The 19591-nt window shown below is 28.3% G+C and overlaps 1 long non-coding RNA gene across 4 annotated transcripts in view; it reads left to right on the top strand.

Moving 5' to 3' along the window:
• The window catches only part of LOC122269938 (uncharacterized), a 175249-nt gene extending 155833 nt beyond the window's left edge, over positions 1 to 19416 (top strand). For all 4 annotated transcript variants that reach the window (XR_006225497.2, XR_011636430.1, XR_011636429.1 and 1 more), the window contains one exon: positions 19175 to 19416. This is a non-coding gene — a long non-coding RNA (uncharacterized lncRNA). The remainder of the gene's footprint in view (positions 1 to 19174) is intronic.
• The last annotated feature ends 175 nt before the right edge of the window (positions 19417 to 19591 follow it).

The following is a 19591-nucleotide window of genomic DNA, read 5'->3' as shown; positions in this document are numbered from 1 at the left end:
ATAACATTAAAAAATTATAAGATTTTGTGCGGAGTTACATGCTCCGGAAAAAATAGGCAAATGCCGATTGTTATTTTTTCGGAAAACGGACTGTTAAGAGTGACATCACCTTTTTTTCCGAAGATACCATTTTCAACACTTCATTTATGTTTACAGCATTCAATGAGAAGAAACGTTTATGCTTGGTAATTCAAGAAAAAATAACATACTTAAAATTTTTTTTAGCCAAAATGCATTAAAATGCTTTGAAATAGTCACTTTAATAGTCCAATTTTTTTCTGATTAAAAAGAAAATTGATTGCTGTATTAGCATACAACATTAGATTATCTTTTGTTTTCTTAATTATTCATAAGTTTTTTTAGTAAGAAATTACTTTACGCGTGCTATTAGCTCGCTTTTTGTATAAAAACTAAACATCATCAAGAAATTATAATATTTTTTTTGTACATTTGATTTTAACTTTATCTCCGGAAAAGTTTTAGATCAAATTTCATTTAGTAACTAGGATTTGCATATTTTGATTAATAAAAATTGAGAATTTCAGCAATGTACTTACTTATTTACTTAGTATTTATTTATTTATTAACTTATTTATTTATTTATTTTTACTTTTGTTAAATATTTATTTTGCTTCAGCTTAATTTTCGCAGGTGTTTTTGGCGATCTGCTTGGTCCTCTTACAAAATCACCTAGTACAACATATAGACTTTAATGGTGGTAATGCCTAATGCACAGTATAGCTGTTTTTAAAAATTCTAACGTGTAAAAAATGCATGTTTAAAAAATATATTGGTGAAATTTTAATTTCAATTGGACAATAAAATAGTATAGTTAAAATATTTACATGAAAACAAGAAAAAATATATGTGAAATCAGCACTTCCAAATACACTGCGTAGTTGTCTACTGATCTTTTTTTTTTGGAGAAACTTTTTTTATTTTATTTTTGAAGTGGGGGACACATTGATTACCAACTCAAAACCCTCATGGAAAATCTGATATATAGCTGGTTCTGATTAAATACAAGTCCTGTCAAATCTGGAACAATCTTTTAAAAAGTTTGCTTTTTGATAGTCATATAAATCTTGCAAATATCTTGCTTTGCTAAAGTTACTCGTTTCAGTGAAATTCAGCATCAATGCTTCCAGTCTAAAAAAAAGAATATGGTCAAAACTATCAGAATATGCTAAAATTTACCGTATTTTTAGCTTCTACCCTCTCTTCTTCCTAACGCCAAAACAGATTTCGTTACCTTCCATTTATGCTAATTCAAAATTTCATTAAAAAAAATCCAGCAACCTTTTCACTTTTATTGCCAGCTCTACTATTGGTAAAGAACTTGCAATCTTATTCCAATTGCAAAGAAATTTATTATGCTCTTACACCCAATTCATATGTGAACTGAAGAAAGGCATCTGAAAGCAGTCTTCTGCCATCACAATCAAGAAAACAGGCTTCTCAACTTTACACCATTCCTAATATTGAGAACCCAACATTACATTGATTAGCGAAAAATAACCATATGACGAAAAGAGGTGCCTGAATTCTGACCTGACTGGATGTTATATTCGTCCGGCAATGCTTGCCTGACAGCAGGCTAAATGAAGCAGAGGTGAAAAATCAGGTTTTCATTTATCTTCTGACGTTACGAGACAGATATCAGATGTCGTGTAAAACGTGTCGAGTCAGATGTCGTGTAAACAAGTAAAAGATGTCGAGGTTGTTAAGACTAGATACTATCCCTGATTTTGGGTGGTGTGAACTAGTGCTGAGGTAATAACTAAACTTAAAAAAATGCGTAACGAAATAACAGTAATAGTATAACAAAACTTAAATTAAAATAAAAGTAACAATATAACACCTCTATTTTAAAAGAATTTTTACTAATTGCCATTCAAACTTTTCTTTTCAACAATTTCAAATTTAGTTCATTTTACCTCAACACAAATTAAATTTTGCATCGATAATTTTTTTTTAAAGTTTTGCTTATATAATAATTTCATGAATAAAAATTGCTTTTTCTCTTAAAAATTAATGGTATTTCCATGGGAGCCAACTTTACTTCAACTATGGATAAACTTTGCATAATTTACTGTTTTATTAAGAAAAGCAACAGTACAATGAAATTAATCACATTTTTTATGTTGCCGATACATAGATGGCATTATAATTATTCAGATAGTTTAAATCAGTTTTAAACTAATAAAGTTGATATTACAGAGAACATTTTAGATAAACATGTGGTACTGGGCCACGAACCCACAATCTTTGCATGTGATAAACGTAAAGACCTTAAATTTAAGGTGCTCAATTTGCAAATCAATTTCAGTTGTTTCCGTATCAAAGTGATTCAGATATATTATTATTTCTCCAGTTATTAGATTTAAACGAATTTGAAGTGATAAATCCAACTTTACATTGGAAATTGAAGATCTAAAATTAAACACATTAGTAATAATTTTCAAATTATTACTTCTCAATTAATAATTTTTATTTTAAATTAATTACTTTTAATTTAAATTAAAATTAAATTTGCTTCAATTTAGATTAGGTTTGCTTTTGCTTCATTGATATTTACACGCACTTAGGTTAAACCATAACCGACACTTTTATTCATTTATGACGCACCGTCTTCATTCCTGATGGTTGCTGATGCTGTAGCATTAGTGTATGGCGATTTGGAAAGAAATCTGTTGCGGTATAATTTCAGACTATGCTCAAAATGTTCTACTTATTTTGTGCACTCAAGTTCCAGTTGATAGTGTAGAATCCATCCGACAGCAACTTGGCCTACAGCTTTCAAGAATGATTTAAAATATTTTCGTAACAAGATTACTAGATTGCAAAATATGAAAACAGGAGCTCAAATTGAGATAAAAGCGTAACTAGAGGAGTTTTGTTTTAAAGTGCGTTCTTACTGCATTACTGAGGTGCGTTTGATTTGTTAGTTACCAAGGATGGGCCCGAAAATGGATGTGCTCAAGGTAATATTATACTGGATAATTTAAAGAAGTTGACTATAAATAATTTCAGAAAATAAATATTTATTTAAGAAAAAAATATAAAATAGAAAAGAGAAAGAGACATGAATTTCTGTTTTACACATAATTTTAGCCACGTATTTGCCCGAAATGGATTTGTACATTGAAAAATTATATAAATTAACAAAGGAATTTTTTAGTAAATAATTTTGAATGCGGATTTGCTTGAAATGGATTTGCACATGGAAAAATTATATAAATTAACAAAGAAAGTTTTATTAAATAATTTTGGCCACGTAATTACCCGAAATGGATTTGCACATGGGAAAACTATATAAATTAACAAAGAAAAATTTAAGTAAATATATCTACAATAACATACGATTAACTGAATGATTTTATATAGAATTTTATTACTTTAATTGGGTATCCATTGTTTTTTATCAAATTTCTAAAGAGTTTATCGACTTGTCTTTTGGATAAATAAATATTACTACATATTCCTTCAATTTTATTAATTTATTAATTTATTATTAGTTTTCTTTTTCCCTCTTTTTTCATTAGTCTGTAATTTTCCTTTGTTTTATCTTTATTTTGAACTTATTTTATGAGTTCTATTTACTTGCAGCTTNATTTGAAAATGGATTAATTAGTGCATTCATGCAAAAATAATAATTTTATATCATTTTTCCTGAAATAAAGATATCCCCGTAGGAAGAAGAAAAGGAAAGAAAAATAAGTATGGAGAAAAGAGAATTCTTCTAATGATACCTATAAAGCGTAAGATAATTTGCTGCACATTGACTTAAGATCTGGGAAATATTCTATATTTAGGTATCCAAGTACAAAAGATTGATAGCGATAGTGAGAGATATACTTTTATTTAAGTAAATATGAAACCAGCTATATAATTATGAAGTAAGTGTATATAGTGAGAACGTAAAACAAACTTGCATAAGAAAAATTTATTAATTATCTTAATGCATTTCTTAGTTTAGTTCATATATTACTTTAAAGGTGTTATTTTTTTAGGTTTTTCAGAGGAATACAGTATAGAGAAACTTATATAAAATCCGATTTATGTTTTTAGCCAAAGGATAGATTTAAAGAATATTAATTAGCATTTAATTTTCAAAGACAAGTTTAATATAAATTAATAATAATTGCATTCAGATATTGTGAAACATCCTCAAAACATGTAAGCTCTCATCATTTTCAATATAATAGATCAGGACGAAAGTGGGCTGTTAAATTATAATTAACAATTATTTTCAGAAAAGAAAAAATGGAAAAAATTCAAAGAATAAAAATTTCCAATACCTCATTACTGAATTTACTTAAATCAAAGCGTTTACTTCATTTTGTGCTTCAGAACTTGAAATGGATCTTATATAATAAATGCTGCAAAAATGTCCTTTAAGGTAATTAAGGTAATTACTGTAATTCAGGGAGGCGTACTTTCTACCGTTACGTAACAAAAACTCTGACGTACCATAATTTTTGCAGCAATAATTACAAGAAACAACTGAATTATTCTAACTATATGAATATTACTGCAAAATATCCTGTGTAATATTTTACAGAAAAAATGGATTTTACGGATGTTGCGCCCAAACTACCGGTATCTCATGCCGCAATTTGATCCAGAATTTTTACATTGTACATGATAACAACTGTTATTTTAGAAAATATGAAATGTATATATTAATCGATGATTTTATATTTTATTCATTTTATTCTTCAAATTAATTACATATAAATAAGTATGAATACTTTATATTTCAATTAAATATATTTATTCTCATCATATCTTAGATTCAATACGTACCTTTATATAAAAAGTTCCTTAAAAAAATTGTTTAATATTAAATACTAAAAAGAATTAGATATTCGTTTTCCGATGGATTAAAAACAAATAATTATTGAAATTATATATATATGCGTTATCATTATAATTATGGTGTTAAAGTAGTTTTTAATGCTTCTCGTTAATTAAGAACAATTCAAAATTCTTTTACTACTTCAACTAGGAGTTTTAAGCTTTTCCAATGTGAAAAAATTTTTATGAATATTAGAAATATATATTCTTATATTTGGCTGTTTTTTCTCAGAATTTTGCTTCAATTGTAAACTGAACCTTTTGCAAACATTCTAATATCTGATGGAATTTCTTCTCTCAAACGCTAAGCTTTAAAATTAAAAGTGAGAAAAACTTTACTTATTCATGTTCTTTACGGTGTAAAAAACCATGTATCAAATTACACGTAGTGATACTTTTTATCGTAAAATCCATCTTTGATGGAACATGATACGGAACTAAAAATCTGATGTGCCATAAATTTAATTACAATAAAATTAATTAATAAAATAAATGTAATAATTACAATAAAATTACAGAATCATTCTTATTAACTAATAATCATTGTAAAAATTACGGTATATTATTTTACAGATGATGCACCTGAGGTGGTACTTTATACAGTAATTTTTACAGTATACTCTCAAGGTGACAAAGAGCAAACCTCTATTTTTATATAGCAGTTATGCATGACTTGAAATAAAAATATAGCTTTAAAATTTGTAATCCTTTGGAATTATTTTAATTTTATCAATATTCTTTTTAAATTGTTATTCATTTTTAAATTGTTACACATTTTAATAATATTCTTTTTAAATTGTTATTGCTTACTAAGTATCATTTCTGTGAGCATAATTTTAAACCTATTTTTATCTGCTACATACAATTTCTCTCATTTTAATATTAACTTACATACCAATAAGTTATTCAATAATTCCGAAACTCTTTACCCTAAAATTTACAATTTGGGTGTAGATAAATACTTGTCATAAACATCTGCGATTTATCGGCTAACTCTTCCTAGAAAGACTTGAGACATTTAGTTTCTAAGCGAATTTTCAATACGTTAAGCTCTTAGTAAAATATTTCATTCAATGACCTGCAGTCTTTCACCAAGTCTTTATTTTAGCTATATCTATGTTCTGTTAGTAAATTGTTTAACTTTCCATTAAGCATTTAACTAACCTCATATGATTAAATGGTTTCAGGCTTAAATTTTGTATACTTCTATGCTTGAAGGAATAAATTGATCCTTTAAATATTCCTGTTTCCATCTCTTTAAATTGAGAAACGTTAAACATATAAAGTTTTAAGTTATGGAATATTTATTAAAGCTCCAAGAGATGAATTATCAGCTTAATATAACGATAATAAACTATTAGTTGGTCTGAACCATAATCCTCATTCACATATCTATACGACATATAAGTATGCAATATTTTTTTCTTTAGAATTTTTTTTTAAAATAATTAGTAAGATAAATAAGTAGAGCCCTGTAAATTATGCTGAAATATTTTTAAACCATGCCATCAAGATGCTGTTGGTCTAGGAAATAACTAAAAAAGGAGAAGATTAATTTGAAAGAAAATTACACTTTCCTTTCTTGTTTTAATTCACCTTTTCTTTTAGTACAATGAATGTTTTAAATAAGTATATTTAAGTCAAGAGAGTATAAGCTAGTCTAGATGGTAAAGTAGAATATAAGATGGTGAGTCCAGATGGTTCCTTTAAACTAAGTCTGTGTTTTGTAATAATGGTTCCGTAGCAGGATACAGATCTCTTATTGTCAACTGATTAAGGCAGCACGGGGCACAATTGAATTGCCATGAAGTAATAGAACTTAGTCACAGATTGTCTCTGAATTCTAGAATACTGTTCAATCTTCTATTCTTCTTTTCGATTTTATTTAAGTTGAAGCCATTTTTCAACTAATTAATATTTTAGAACATGCATGCAATAAAATCAAATTAGGAACGATTTTATAGATGTCGCTCCAGATCAGGGAATTCGACTGTTTGGCATAAAACTCAGTTTTAATTCTAATTTTGATTGGATGGTATGATGAAAAAAATATTATTCATTTTCAAAATAATTAACACATTTAGATCATTACGTATTTTTAAAATAGTTAATTATCTTTCGTTAATTTATGTGTTCACAAGTGCTCATAAAGTTTTTTCATTAAAACTCGGGGTAAAGAAGATCGGTCATTTAAGGTTCTTCAACCGAAAAAACTTGGGATCCTCTGACATTGAAATATCTTTGAATTCTCAGTCATCATCAGTGCTGCAGTTAATCATTTATTTTAGATCACAAATCCAAACGGCTTTCATGAAGTTTGAAGCCGACTACTGTGAAGGTAGAATAGTAGCCGAGATGCGTATGAACAGATCCTATATTGGATAAGACGCTTGGCGATTGTGGTTGGAATTGGCGATGATAACACGTAAATGTTGTGGGGGAACGAAATTATATTATCCATAATCGCAATTCAATATTCATTTTCTTGACGAACAGTTAACAAATGAAGACAAATAAAGTAAAATAAAGTTCATAAATTGAAAAAAGTTTATGCTGGTGTTTTTCGTTAAAATTTCATTCTTTTCAGAAGTATTGAAGAAATTAATATAAAGTATTTTTTTCCTTCTAGCTCTTTTAGAAATTAGTTAAAATTACATAGGTTTTTCAAGAATATATTTCTTTTCACTTTATGTAAAAACTATTCATATAAGTTGCGTTATTCTGTAAGCCCAGGTTGTTTATCTGGAAGTTAATTTATATGAATGCAGTGATTAAACTGTAAAAGTAACTCATTAATTTGTCTTTGTCGGGAGTAAAAAGCATTTAATTGTTAGAGTCACTTTACATATACACTGTATTTATGCTCCAAACACTAATAGAAAAACACTGGAAAAAATAGGAAATAAAATAACTAGATAGAAGGGATCAGAAAAATGTACTGGAAAAAAGCCCCTCAATGAGATTAAAAGTTACCTTCGTTGAATCCAAATTTAATGCAATTAAATAATTATTTAAAGACTAAATATTTTTTTTAAAAAAAATAATTATAAGATACAAAGTTTGATGTTCATAGAATTTTTTTAAATTTGTATATTTTTGAGCCGCCATGCCAAAACAATGCCGATGGTGACAAAATTATGAATCCTTAACCTCCACGACCCCCCTCTTCCACAGTGGAATGTTGCGACACAACTTCACTTTAATAAGTATTTTTAATTGTAAATACGATTAAATAATGTATGTAATGGTGTTGTCATAAATAATGCATCGATTAAGTTATCTCTCAGATAATTAATCTTCTTATGATTTTAATCTTCACATTTATATTATAATTAATAAAATTCTTTTCCGCTGCTCTATGGTTGAACATTTTCCAGAGTGCTCTTTTTTTTATTTATCTTCAAGCCAACACAGTTCAATTTAAAATCGAGTTTGACTGGAAAATTGAAGCGGTACGTGCGCAATGTTGACTGCGTTGCCGCCGACCATTGCTGGTTCCAAAACTGTGAAGCTTTGACCATTATGACCTTCTTGGTTGACATAATTAGCTGTTGCGGGCATGAATAGATTGATGAAATTTAATTTATACCCTAACACTGCTAATTAAAGTAAGGTAAAACGTTACGAAACTTTTGGTAAATGTGGTATCTTTTATCTAAACTATAGGAATAAAAATCATTTCATCGGCTACATTTACATTTTAATTTTATATTTTTTACAAAATATATAGTAATAAAAACTATAATTTTGATAACCAAAATATATGGTAAACCGTTTCCATTTGAACAAAAGAACTGCCAAATTAATGGTTTATATACCATAGATTTTGGTTTTTATTACAAGGATTATGTTTGTTTGCTTTTTCAAAAATGTCATTACCGTACAGAACGAGAACGTTTTTCCCCGTGTATAAATTTCACATTTTTGAAATCTCATATTATAAGTAAATTTTGAAAAAGTTTTCACTCAAAGTTACAAATTTAACTTGTTTTATTATGAAAATGTGAACAAAATTTTTCTGTGAGTACATATTCTGTGTTTTAAATTAGTTGAAGAATGGATTCAAGTTTTATCTGTAATGAAAGAAAATTTAAGATTTCATTTTGTTTTCAAATTTTAATTTTGCTGTTAGCCTAAATCAGTGGGAATAATCAGCCATTGAAAAAAATAGTCTGAAGCTCGTTAAATATTATTTATATATTTTCCATTCATGAGCAAAGTTCAGGTTTAAAAAGAAAATAAGACTTTCATTTATTAAACTCTTTCCGAATTGTTAAAAAAACTCATCCCCCTTAATCCACTAAAAAAATATAATGCATAAGAACAACAACAGAAGTATTACAAACATTTTTTCAGCTGCGTTATCCATTACAAATTCAAAAGTCTAGACAAGCGAATTTAGTTTGAATGCATGAGCAATTAAATTAAAATTATACCAAAAATAACCGGTTAGTTAAACTGAAATAGTTTTATCTCAAAATATTGTTTATCTTCAGACTCCGTTTGTTTATTGATACGATTGTAAAGACATATTTTTAGAAACATTTTATCAGGTATTCTTTAAAAAAATATTTTCAACACATTTTATTACCAAAATATTATTACATTTTATTACAGAATATTTTTAGCATTCAATGTAAAGCATTTTTTCGACTTTTAAATACAATGTTTCACCAAATTTCAGAATCACATTCATCATTTTATTCAAAATTTAAAGGTAAAAGCACTTTATTTGTTTTAAAGCTACATTAAATTATTTTTGTTAGTGCCTCATGTTAGTTAGTATTCTTTACATTTCCACTTCTCATATCATTTTTATTGGTTCTTCTAAGAAATAAACAAAAATAAAGGAGAGCTTGTATCCCAATTATTTATACTAAGAGTATTGAATATTCTTTTACCGTGTTCCATCGAGGAACTTCATTTTTTGCTGATGATTCACATCAATAGAGGATAGATACATTTCATTCACTTACTTTCTGTTTCGTTACTTATTCTATGATGTTTTTTTGTTTTTGAAAAATAGAATAAAATTATGCTTTTATGTGTCAGTTCCATAGACTTGAAATAGAAGAAGAATAAGTAACGAAGATAGAATTCCATAGACTTGTTTCTTACATTATACATTACAAATGTTTATACATTTTTAGCATGATTTAAATAACCGTATTTACAAGCTAACGACTACAAAATTATCTCAATACATATTTCCCTTTCCCACTCAGGTTATGAATCTTTTATTCCTCAAATTTACGACAGCAAATATTCATTTTGCTTATAATTACGATAAACAAAGTCATAAATAAAGAGTTTCTGACTGATTGTTGTTCTTAACAATACACTGTAAATAAATACTGAAAACTAACTGTGAAATGCACTGGAATTAAGTGCTTTCTTACCGTTAAATTTTTTTCAGTAGTTTTCGCAGTTATATTTGCTGAATTGCGGTGATTTAGTAATTTTTGCTGTAAAAATGACGGCATGATGGTTATATTTTGATTTGTAAAAATTTTACTGCAATTTTTGAGGATTCTTTACGGTGATTGGAATTTTTAAAAAAGTATCACATTTATTTGTGTATTTTTTATTTTAATACTTTTCTAACAATGTAAAGTGGCGAAATTCTAGCAAAACGCATTGTCAAAAAATCTCATTTTAAAAACATTGCATTTAATTATCTTTTTGATAGTTGTGTAAAAAAAGAAGAAATTTTTTTTAGAACTTTGGTTCGCATAAGTATGTATGTAAATAATTGTCAGTAATTCTGAAAAAAATTTTATTTTAATAGAAAGGATATGTTCAAACTTTATTATCTACTGTCAAACGTTTATCATAAGCCGTAAACATTTTCTGCAAACTTTTGAAGTAAAAATCAATGTAAGACATTTGTTTCTACTGTACCATTTCATTTTTACTGTATATTTCACCATAACATTTTGTCTAGATACGCATCACAATGGATAGACCCATGGTGACCAACTTCTTATTGACCGTGATATCCGGAAATGGTTATCAGATAACATTTATCTGCTTTGAAAATTGTTATTGTGGTTTACTGTTCTTGTATTGCGGTATTTACCAGTTTTTTGCAGTGATTTACTCTAGAAATAATTAAATCATTCATTTTATTATTCTAGAAAGTATCTTTTCTAGAAATACTAAGTTTTCGAAAAAATAAAGTTTCGCTGATTTTTACCATATCACTTGAGACAGAATGCTCAAATTTTGCGATATTAATTTATGCTGTGAATATAAGTCTTTTATTCTTACAAAACTAAACATTAATTCTTACGAAAGCATGGAAAACAGAAATTCAACTTATTAAACCGCACTGTTAGAAATGTATTTAAACACAATTTGTTTAAATGTTATTTTACAATAATAATCAAACCGTCAAATAACTACAAATAAGATGGTATTCAAACTGTTATCAGTATGAAAAACTGTTTATTAACTGATTTTAATAAATGCGGTTAAACAACCAGAATTTTATTGCTCCAAGTAGACCCGCCTAATAAAGCCACTTAGCTCCCTGCCGCCGGGTTCATGTTGCAGCCGTGAGGGCTAATCTAGCAATCTCATTGCTGAGAGAACAGGGTTCTAGTCCCAGCTTTGACATCAAAATATTTTCTTTGTTCCCTTTAACAGCACAAGAGATTTTCACTGTACTTCCCCAATTTGCGACCCTGGACTAACGATACATTCTCTCACTCATAAATGACAGAACCATAAAGATGCTCAACACAAAAAATTAGTATTTCCGATCAATGCGATAGGTGAAACAATCAGATAATTTAATTAAACCACATTCGATGGTTCATTTGAACAAACACAACTCTACCACAATCTAACTCTAATGTCCAATACCTATCGAATAGCCTTACTCCAATATCAAGTTAAATTTCTTCTTTTTATGGTTTTAAAAACCGTGCTTGTTGTAAATAGGAAGAAAAAAAGCTGTATAGTTTTTTATTCGTGATTTTTAAATCGTACTAGTTGTAAACGGTCTCAAAATCCTATAGGTAAAATGTGTTATTTACCATAACCTTTCCGGTAAATCGGATGAATCGACTGCTGCTGGTTATTTTACGGTAATTTTAGAATAACATTTCTAACAACGAGCAAACTTTTTCAAATTCATTAACTAATTCTAAATGCACCAAACTATTTTGCTGAGAGAAGAAAATGCTATCTTGTTGAGGTGGAAAGTAATTTCAAAATTATAGTTATCAAAATTAGAGTTACAACTTTGAAACACAATTAACAAAATGGTACATAATAGTTCCAGAATTATGAGCAAAACTTACTTTGTCGGCGTCGTTTCTCATACTTTTGGCGTTTTTGTACTCTTATAGCCAGAGTCGCATGCCATGCGACGAAGAGAAAAATTGAATCATTGAAATTGAATTAGTCGTTACTTACGCGTCTCTGTAATTCCCGTGGTCATTTTTATATTTTTGAATATTGTTAAGAGAGGGCTCAACCAGTCATACTTTCTTCACAATTTTCGCAGTGAAATTTCCCGCCTTGAATTGAAATCAAAACCATTTTGTATTTTCTGTAATTTCGTTTTCATTAGTTCAACCGTTTCAATTTTTGTGGTATTTTCTGCTCTCTTATGTCCAAGACAGTTTGTAAAGCTGCTTTAACGTTAAGGTTAAGGCTGAAGGATTATTTTCCAAAATATTTCTTGCTAATTTTATTAATTATTTTATGCAAGCATTTATCTTAAACACATCCTTATTGCGATAGAGTTAATAAATATGTAGTCACAATGTTTTTTGTTTCCTTTCAAAAAAAAAACAACAACAAACTAGGGAGCACTGCAGGGAAAACAAGTAGGATCAATAGACGATACATCGCATATTTCACCACCAATCGGTCAAACAAAAAACTGACTGCTGACAAAAATATTTTGGAATTTAGCATAGAGCATATAATAATTTTCAGCAAAAAAAAAAAACTTTTTTGGGGTCGGAAATTAGAAAAAAATTCAACAGAGAAGAGGATAAAATACAAGCGATAAGCAAATTTGCATTTTACTAGCTTTAGAAAAAGAAAACTTATAGTATGCTAACCCGTATACCATGTAATGAATCAAGTTGATATAGTTAAAAATTGAAAAAAAGTTTCTAAGAGTGTAGTTAAAATATGGCTTGGTACAAACTCTGTCTATCTTAATTATCCAAAAAATCTTAAATCCAAATCTAAAATGGCGAAAAAATCCGAATCCAAAAAGAAAAGAAGAGGTCAGAAAAATCCAAAATAGCGAAAAATTGAAATACGACATTCCTTTTAACTTAAGATTAGAACATAACGATTATTATGTTGCTCATTATTTTTAAAGAAGAAAGCTTGTAGTATTCAAGTTTATAATTCGTCTATCGTATGATAGGTCAAGATACCAATTAATAGTTAAAAGTTAAAAGATAAAAGTTTACGATAAAGTAGTCGAAATGTTGCTATTTGTGATAGTTTTATTCTTCTTGATCTCGTGGAAGAAAATCTTCAAAGTAGAGGATAAGAATTAAAAACAAAGATATTATTTTTTTCACATTGATTTTAACAATATTTAGTTGACTAGTTTCGAAATTTATGCAGATGTGACAAATATAAATCATTAGGGATTCGATTTCATGGTGAATTTTCAAATTATTTTTGTCAGGTTTTTTTAATGCAAAACTTTTACATTATTAACAAATACATTATATTGTAATGTACAGTGTGCAGTTTAAAAACAAATAGATTACACTCAATACATCTGGGTCCCGCAGTGGACTGATCGTTAAGACACGATTCCCAGCAGATCACCGAAGTCAAGCATCACTGGCTGCGGTCAGAGTGCGGGTGGGTGGCCACTTGGATCAGTTTGCGTAGGGACCGAGGGTGTGCGGAATTGGTCCTCGTTAAACTGTGCTACCGTAAAGTACTCGACTTCGCGTGCAGGTCGTTGGGCTAACGAAGCGGGGGTGCCATCCCCTCTGCAGAGAATGAAAATTGTGATGGCATGTCATCGGATCATCCTCAGGGATGTTTCCCAGACCGTCGCCAATAGCCCATTGAGCAGCTCTAGTGCGACGTAAAATGAACTTCAACTACTCAATACCTCTGGATCTAATAATTCAATTTTTAAGTTTTAGGACTTAATCTTAATTTCTTAAAAATATGATTTTTTAAAAATTGAATTCCTCAGGAACTATTTGACAGATTTCGTTCAATTTTTGTATTTTTCTATGGGAAATTACGTTCTATAAAATGATGTAAGAAATTGCATACTTTGCAAATAAAAATTTTTCCGATTATTAAATAAAAAAATACTAAAAGATATATTTGCATGGGATTATCTTTAGATGATCAAATTTTTTAATTCGCTACAGAATCTTTTCAATTTACTTAAAAAGTGCACGAGATAAAAGAAATGTGCACCATGATAAAATAACATTAGGAGGTTCACAATTTTGAACAGTTCTATTGACCGAACTATTAAAATCACATTTCCCAGATGGCGTCTGCCCCTATAACTTGGGGGTCAAAATAGGCATGTTTTATTAGATAAAGTACGTTTTTTTGTCTGATTTCGTAACTTAAAACATGGTCTGCACTAATTAGTAAACATATTTGAAGTCACCCTCTGGAACCATTAAGATTGATTCCTAAAACGTGAAAATCCAATCAGCAAATCTAGTTAAAAAAATTATTTAGGATGGTCTGTTCCATATTTTGCGCACATAAGTAGATGAATTCGAAAAAAATATCATGACGTTTCATCATCAAAAACTGTCTTAACTATAGGTGTTTTAGAAAATTTCCCCAAAGTTAGCTTAAAATAAATTGCACTCTATCCGTTCTGAATGCGAATTTTAAAAATGGGTAAATCTGTGCATGACTTGCAACAGAAAAATAATCTTTAATTCTATTATTAAAGGAGTAAATATCATGTTGCCACAAAGCAAGCTTTATATAGCAAAGCAAGCAAATATTAAGAAAGATAATATTTTGTATAAAAATGATAAGAAAATATTAGCCGTTGTTTCATTATGCTTGAATGCTTAAATAATCGCATGCATACTATTTATAAGAAGATAAACAATTAAAAAAATTGTATAAATAAATAAAAAAATCATGAAATAATGGTTGAAACAAACACTCCTTTGTCAACTGAAAAAGCTTCCAAACTTATAAGTGGATTCTCAAAAACAATATAAGAGAATTTTATAATTAAAAATTGTTCCATGTACAAAGCTTTACAGGATTAACATAGAACTCTTATTTCCTTCAGTTTAAATTTTTTGAAACCTAAATATATCGTTCTTACTTTACAATCTAATAAGATACACCACTAAAAAGTTGAAACTTGCTTCTGAAATACCAAAACAACCGCTGTTTGAAAATGATGCTATTTATAAGCAAAAGAAACTGAATTGAAGTACTTTCATTCGAGTTTTAGTAATAAGAAAAAGGAATTTGGGAGGTTCTACTACGAAGTTTTATAAAACTTTCGTTGATTTCTCTTTAAGAAAACTTTTAAAAAAGACATGGGAGCAAATAAAAACTAAAAGTGATCTAAAAGAAGAAAAAAATCACAAATATTTAGATTTATTATGGTGTTTTTTTTTCTTTTGAAGATGAATGTAAGAAATAATTTATGAAAACATAACTTTGGCCATCTCTTTTAGAATTTCATTACTTATACCATTACTATTCACTGTTTCCAAAAATACTTCGCTGAAACAAATCCAAATTACATGTATTCATATCTTTCTAGTTTCAGTATATACCAAACAAAAAAGATTTTTTTTAATAGATTAGCTGCAATAGTTTTACTTGTTTTTAGAATTCACACGACTTTTAAGGATTGATTTAATTTTATTTCAAAGCTTTATAATAGTTTTATTATAATAATAATTATTTGATTATTAAAATAATGGCTTTTCAATGGTTTGTATTTTTATTTTAGCTATATACTCCGTTCTGTTTACAAAGGTTCGCAGATATTTTTGATCTGACTGTTGTCAGTGTTTATTCAAAGCTTTATAATATCTTTTAATAAGGATTTAGTTTTATTTTAACTGCACCAAAAATAGCTTTTTGTCAGAGAATTTTTTTTTTTAATTTTTAATGAAATACTATTTTAAAAATGTATAAATTAGTCCCTAAGATCCGTAAAACAGAAGTTTAAAATAAAGCACACCGCAAATGTTGATGAGAAATGAAAAAATATGGTTTTAACTCTCAAATGCTTGGATAGAAATATGAATTAGAGACTTATTCATTTATTTTCTAATAATTACTTTCAACAAATCTTAGCTTTTAAAATATCGTTATTTTAATATTTGTTTCCTAACGTTTTGTTTGTTTTACAGATGTTGTAACCACAGCATTTTTTTACATAAATTTAAAATTCATTTTCATTAATCACGAAACATACTATTAAGTTTCGAAATTAATTAACTAACAGCAATCTGCAGTATAAAATACTTAGAGACTTAATTTTATTTGATTTTATCCAGACTTGTGAGAGATATTTACATGCATTTAAAATATAATTTTAATTCTGAAATATAATTAAGATAATTAGATTTGAGAAGACAATAATATGCTCTGTCGTATTTACTGCTCAACTTGGCCCCTGAAAAGTGATTATAGCTTGATAAGTGATATCTGGTCTCGCAGCTAAAGGAGCCATCTGCCAGAAGACTTTACACACCTTGGTATTTGCGGAGGATATCACCTTAATTGTTAGATTCAGAAAATTTGTCAGGGATGCAATTAATTTATTAGAAGCTGTGACATGTATGTTAAACCTAAAATTAAACGGTGATAAAAAATCCAAGGATACTTCCCACAATGCACCTAATCCTCACCCACGTGCTGTGAAGAATCACACCTTTGAAAAAGTTTCACAGTTCAATTATCTTGGACTTACCCTCACTGAATTACCACCATTACTTAGATTTGACCATCAAGATAAAAACAGGCTCGCTCGTTACATCCTATAAATGCTATCATGGCCACAAAAGCCTGCTAAAACTTTGATTTATAATTTAAAAAAAATAATAATATCAGCTATAAAACACTAACTCGATTTATTCTGCTTTATGGGAGTGAATGCTGGGTAATAATCAAATTACACGAAAATAAATTTTGACCTTAGAATGGAAAATATTAAGAAAAAGATTTGATGCAGTCCAGAGAACAGTAGCTGGGGATCCTTGAGAAACTTTGAAATTTAACAAGTACAGCAACCTAATATTGTTAAAGTTATGAAAAGCAATAGATTACGATGTCTTGGGCATCTATTTTCGATCTGATAATATAGACCCAGTAAAATGACTCACATTTACTAATCCCATGGGAAACATGAGGAAGACCACCAATTAGGTGTGGCTTGATTCGGTTGAGAAAGAATTTAATATCGTAAATAAGGGAATCAAGACGAGACTGCTGTAGATGGAACAAAATGGCAAAAATTACTTGGGATCAGCCATGGCCAGCAGCTAGCTGTAGTGTCTTAAGGAGTCGACTTATGGAGTAGGTAGGGTACAACTTTAACTATAATGCTAAAACTGACCTTTTTCGATGTACCTTTTCTCAGCATCTAAACAAGCTATTGCTACAGTTTTTTTTCACAGAATATTTACATAAACATTTTTACTTTGTGATAACTGTTAATATATATCTTTGGCAGAAACTATTTTTTAAAAATTATGAACTGAGAACTGTAAATGTTTTTAAAAAGTTTCATCAAAAATCTTTCATGACTCAAAAGGTATTCCTGTTGACGCTAAAACATTATCACAGCATACAACTGATGTAATCTCAAATATCCTCCCAAAATTTTCAAGCTATATTATTGGTGGTTTCTTAGAAAATGTACATCAAATACGGTCATATTTAGCATTTTTGATATAAGCTCTAATGACCCTACCGACTTCACTTAAAGGAGGAAAAAAAAGAGTAAAACAACAATTATGCTCAAATACTAATTTATTGAATTTAGTTAACTATTAAAAATCTAAAAGGAAGTCCACTCGAATGACGGAGAGAATTATATGTGATTAAAAAGAAAAGATCGATTAACTATTTAAGAATATAGAAAAGAGTTGGAAAAAATTAGATAGGTTGATTAAACTGGAATCCGGCATTTTCGTCTAGATTACAAAAATCACGCAAAACTATTTATAAATAGTTGCCATATGTTATTTAAAAATGAATGAAACTTTAAAAAATGGTATTATAAAACTTATGGTGATGCAGAGGAGAATTATTAAAGTTTTATATGTGATTTCTTTATCTGATCATTTAATCTAATTATTTGAAAAAGATCGATGAAAGTTTGGATATACTATAATAATTAGTTTTAATAGAAATTCTGAGTTGAAAATTCATAAACTATCCTATAAATTTATCAACAATGCGTGTAAATTATTCTTAAACTGAAGTTAAACACTAAAAATATCAATTTTAAACATAAAAACATAGTTATTTTGCGTTATTTTAATATTTAGTTAAACATTTCTTCGATACATATCACACAATTTACAGTGCGAATAATCTCTTTTTTACAAAACAAATCGACTACATAAAAATGATCTACTCTTCTATATATTTATTAAAAAATATTAACTGAATATAGTGAATAAATTGAGCTATGGAAAATTATGTCTTTTCTTATACCACAGACATTTCAAAGAAAATCAAAGATTTCAGCCAAAATATTTTAGTGGCAATAAGTTAAACATATAAACAAGTCAATAAAGTTGTACATTTGCTGAAATTTCTTATCTAGATTTTGTTACCCTAAGCATAAGGTATTTAGATATGGTTCGGTCATAAATGTTTTACTGTAGAGTTTATAGCAGTCTTCTGATGTGGAATGCATAGTCTGCTATATTTATACTCCAGTAAAAATATAAGGCTGTGCCATAACTTTACAAATTTTTTGACTTTAGATAATTCAGACTCTTGTTCGAATTTCAACTATATATGTAAATTTAAGGTAATAATAGATAGAACTGTTACAAAGCAAGCAAATAACACAGAGGAGAAAAATACTCAACATTATTTATTTTAAAAACAGTTTGCATACTTAAATTTATGTCAGCTTTCATTCTAATTTTTAAACACGTTGTAAGCAAAAAATTTCAGAACGATCTTAAAAGGAAATATTTGTTAAAAAATTACGATTAATGCAATTATTTAATAGAACTAAAATAAAATCAACTCTAGGGAGTTATTTTCTCTTGTGGAATTCTAATTCTGTTGCGATATTGACTGCATAAATTTTTATAATGTTTATTTTATTGTTTTCTAGTTGAATACTAGTTCTTTGGGATGAAAAAAGTGCATCATCAATAAAGAGGGAATGATCTCAACTCTACGAAACCATGCACAAAACAGAGACTTGGTACCGGCACAGTTAATTAAGATAAAATAATTCCGATTTCTTCTATTTATTATATATGCTGTTATTTTCAAAGGTTTACAATATTGGACTGAGCAAATCACGTTTTTAGTAGTTCATCCCAACAAAATAAATGCTAACTGCATTCAGTATCATTTTGCATTATTCTATATTTCAACTCCTGATTGTCATAAATTACAGTAATCAACAATTTTTATAGCACTTTTCCTTTTCAGTGGGTTGTAAAAACCCCATTTCCACCATACCTACAATAAATGTCTTAGTATATATAGTATTTATTAAACTGTTAGTATATATAAATGTAAG

The sequence above is a fragment of the Parasteatoda tepidariorum genome, chromosome 3, assembly GCF_043381705.1.
Source record: "Parasteatoda tepidariorum isolate YZ-2023 chromosome 3, CAS_Ptep_4.0, whole genome shotgun sequence".
In the NCBI taxonomy this organism is placed as follows: domain Eukaryota; kingdom Metazoa; phylum Arthropoda; class Arachnida; order Araneae; family Theridiidae; genus Parasteatoda; species Parasteatoda tepidariorum.
The sequence above is the reverse complement of the archived record's forward strand: the minus strand, read 5'-3'. Positions and strand labels throughout refer to the sequence as shown.